The following is a 4,191-nucleotide window of genomic DNA, read 5'->3' on the forward strand; positions in this document are numbered from 1 at the left end:
GAAGGAGAACAAGATAGACTGGAGTACAGAGGGTATATTTATTTTGAAGTAAATCTAAGGCCTCAGATTGAGCCACCATTGCTCTTCTCGCACAAGGATGCAACACTGATGCACAAGTGGAGGACCAAACAATACCTGCACTCCTTTTTCCACATAATTCACCCTCTGCCTTGACTACTCAACATGTGATCAGTATTGTATCAAAGAGTTTAGAAAATATTGATGTATAAGCCCCCCAAAATGATACCAGTCAAAAAGGGGTCATTCATTTTTTTTTCAGATTCATGTTCCTCACAGAAAATGAGCCAAATACAGTGAATCTCAGTGTGAAAGAATAATAATTGATTCTATTTATCTAAAGCAAAAAAAACTGAAAACGAGTAAAGATGAGAGAGGAGCAGAGAGACGAGGAACAGAGAAGGAGAGGAGCACAGAGAGTGTTTTATTCAGCCTGCCCAAGCATAACAAGAGGAGAAGAGGAGAGGAGAATTGAGGGAGGACTTCCAGAATAAAAAGAAGAGAAAAAGGAAAAATAAGGACCATGGAGAAAAAAAGGGAAAGAAAACTGTAGCCTACTGGAGGAGAAGAGGAGCAGATGAAGAGACGAGGGAAAGGAGGAGAAGAGGAGGAAGAGGGAGAAAGAGGAGGGCCACAGGGAGAAGGAGGAGAAATAGAGAAGAGAGATAAGAGAGGTCAGAAGTGCACTGGGCCAGCCTGCTCAAGCATGACCAGGTCATGGACCCCCCTAGAGGATCATATATAGGCCCGGCAGTGTAGTGTACTGTAGTGTGTGTGTGTGTGTGTGTGTGTGTGTGTGTGTGTGTGTGTGTGTGTGTGTGTGTGTGTGTGTGTGTGTGTGTGGCAGAGAAGCCGATGTTAAGTGTTGTCGCATGTGTGCACTACGCTTTTGCACGTTTCCTCGTGCTCTACAACGCCCTTTGACTGTTAGGGTTGGGGGGAATTTGGTCTGGGCACCATTTTGCCCCTTTCCTTGCTTATTAAGCTGTTATTGGCAAAAGTAAAGCTGGATAAACGTTTGTTTACTGACAGGTTAGGGTTACAGTAGGATGATTTTGGTCAGGGCACTGTTGTGTTCACTTAAATTACTGCTATACTTTATACCACTAGAGGGTGCTATGTGCAAGTGAGTAGGAGTAATTACACAGGATGTTAGTAGACAGGAAGTAGATAGAGTTAGTGTAGTCATGTTCACAGTGTACAAATGTGGATGGAGAATATGCCATGCTCTCTTCATTAAAGATCCATAACCATCCTACTTCTGCTTCAATTCTGGTACATCCAAACTCTACAAATTGGCGACGAGGCAACCCAACAAGCAATATTAATCGAAGATGGCACTGAATACACCATTTCCAGACTTTTTTCTGCCATGCCCAGGAGAACCACCAACTCCATTAAAGATATGGGTGAGGATGTTTAAAAATTATCTTCTGGTGATAAATGCAACTGGAGCTGCCTGGCCAGAGCCAAGGAAAAGAGCATTATTATTACATTGTTTGGGCACAGAAGGGCAAAGAATTTTCACTACATTGCCAGATTCAGGAGATACATTAGCAACTGCTATTACTGCACTGGAGAACCATTTCAATCCTACATTGAATGTAGTTGCAGAGCGACATGCTTTCAGAAAAAGAGTTCAAGGAGCCCAGGAAACAATACTGCAATATATTGCTGCTTTAAGGCAACTCGCTGCAACATGTGAATTTGGTGACAATTGTGATGATATGATTAGAGATCAGCTAGTTGAGCATGTGGCTAATCATCGTATCAGAGAGAGGCTGTTGTTGAAAGATAAGCTGGATCTAACTACTGCTATTACTGAAGCCACTCAAGTTGAGGCAGCAACGCAGCAAGCCAAAGCTATGGCAGGTGACAAGCCCTTACCAGTACAAGTTGTGCAGACAAAAAGTGGTGCATGCAGAAGAAAGCCACCACAACAGGGCACCAGTAGAATGTCACACCAAGGTCAAAGTGCAAGACCAGCGTCAAAACCTGCCTCATTGCCCTCTGCACGTACGTGCTATCGATGTGGTTCAGATAAACACCTTGCCAATGCCCGTGAATGTCCAGCAGTAAAAGCAATATGTAAAAACTGTGGGGAAAAAGGACATTTTGCCCGAGTCTGTCAGTCTACACAGTCTCATACAGTTAAAGAGGTGGATGTACCCGAATACACAGTGTTGCAAGTGGAAGGAAATGATATGCCAAATAAAATACAGTGCAGTGTGAATATTCAGGCAGGCCAAACCATGAAAAATGTGGAATTGACTGTGGATACTGGAGCATCAGTTTCAATCTTACCCAAATGCACCTATGAACAATACTTCAATGACACTCCTCTCCAACAGTCTGCTGTTCGTCTGGTGACATACTCCCGAACACCTATCAATGTGTTAGGCTGCATGCAAGCAACAGTTCACATGGATGGAATTCAAGGCCCTGCCAACTTCTACGTCGTGGATTCAGGGACTGCACTGATGGGTAGAGATTTGATTTCTACTCTCCGTTTGCGCATTGAAGGCAATACAGTATACACACCAGCCAAGTCAGTCTCGTCCCTGCCACCTACAGCTTCAGTGAAGCATTTGACTACAACGTCACCTTCAGCAACTTTAGGATGTGCTATAGGCTTCATGCATCAGGTGAAGGTATCGCCAACTGCTGTGCCTGTGCGTCAAAAGCTCAGACGCCTTCCTTTTTCAGTGAGAACGGCTGTGTCCGAGGAGTTGAATCGCCTCCTCTCTGCAGGAGTGATTGAGCGCATCGACTCTTCCCCTTGGGTCTCGCCTATAGTGGTCATACAGAAGAAGACAGGTGGAATTCGGATGTGTGCAGACCTTCGCGAGCTCAACAAATCAATCATCATTGACAGCCACCCTCTTCCTCACATGGAAGAATTGCTCACCACACTGGCCGGAGCTACAATGTTTTCGACCATAGACCTGAAAAGTGCATACCATCAACTAACCCTTCACCCAGAGTCACGTGATTTGACAGCCTTCATTACACATGAAGGGCTTTTCCGATACTGCAGAGTACCCTATGGCCTTGCATCAGCACCAGCTGCCTTTCAAAAGCTGATGGCAACAGTTCTGAGAGACGTGCCAAATGTACAAAACTACCTTGACGACGTTATCTGCTACGGCCACACAGCACAAGTGCATGACACTGCCCTTGAGACTGTACTGCAGCGTCTCAAGAAGGTTGGCCTCCAGCTGAATGAAAAGAAATGCCACTTTCGCCAAACCAGCCTGAAGTTCTTGGGTCACCTGGTGACTGCTGACGGCATTAAACCCGACATGGAGCATCTGCAAGCGATTACACAGGCACCTCCTCCAACAGATGCTACCACCCTACGATCCTTTCTGGGTATGCTGTCATGGTATGGGAAATTCATTCCAAACTACGCCACAGTGGTAGAGCCACTCCGTGCCTGCTTACGTCAAGACGCCATGTTTGAATGGAATGCTGAGGCTCAAGAGTGCTTCCTCAAAGTGAAACAGCTGCTCATTGACAGCCCTGCACTGGCCTTATTCAACCCAGACTTCCCAACGATCATCTCGACAGACGCATCAGACTACGGCCTGGGAGCTGTGTTCACACAACTGCGTCCAGACCATACGGAGCGCACCGTGGCGTTCGCGTCAAGAACCCTGACACCAACCGAGAGGAAATACTCTACAGTTGAGAAAGAGGCTCTTGCTTGTGTCTGGGCAGTGGAGAAGTGGAGGACCTACCTCTGGGGTCGGAGATTCACACTTCGTACCGATCATCAGGCGCTTACAACCCTCCTCTCTACAAAAGGAGCTGACCGTGCAGGAATGCGTGTCGCACGCTGGTCTGCTCGCCTTCTCTGCTTCACGTATGACGTTGAATACCGTGCTGGTGCACTCAACCATGCACCAGATTGTCTCTCACGCTTACCTCTGCCTGCTGCTTCCCCTCTCAATGGAGACAATGAACCAGAGTTGGTAGCCTTGTTGTCCATGGCCCCTGTTTCAGTCACTGCAGGTGAGTTCGAAGACGCTTCCTCTTCATGCCCTGAACTAGCTGCCTTACGTCAGCAAATCACCGGAAATGGCCTCGTTCTGGAAAACGTGTGAATCCAATGGCTCGACCATACTTCAAGATCAGGAATGAACTGAGTGTGCAGGACAGCTTGGTGTTCAG

Source organism: Engraulis encrasicolus, chromosome 10 (genome assembly GCF_034702125.1).
Source record: "Engraulis encrasicolus isolate BLACKSEA-1 chromosome 10, IST_EnEncr_1.0, whole genome shotgun sequence".
In the NCBI taxonomy this organism is placed as follows: Eukaryota; Metazoa; Chordata; class Actinopteri; order Clupeiformes; family Engraulidae; genus Engraulis; species Engraulis encrasicolus.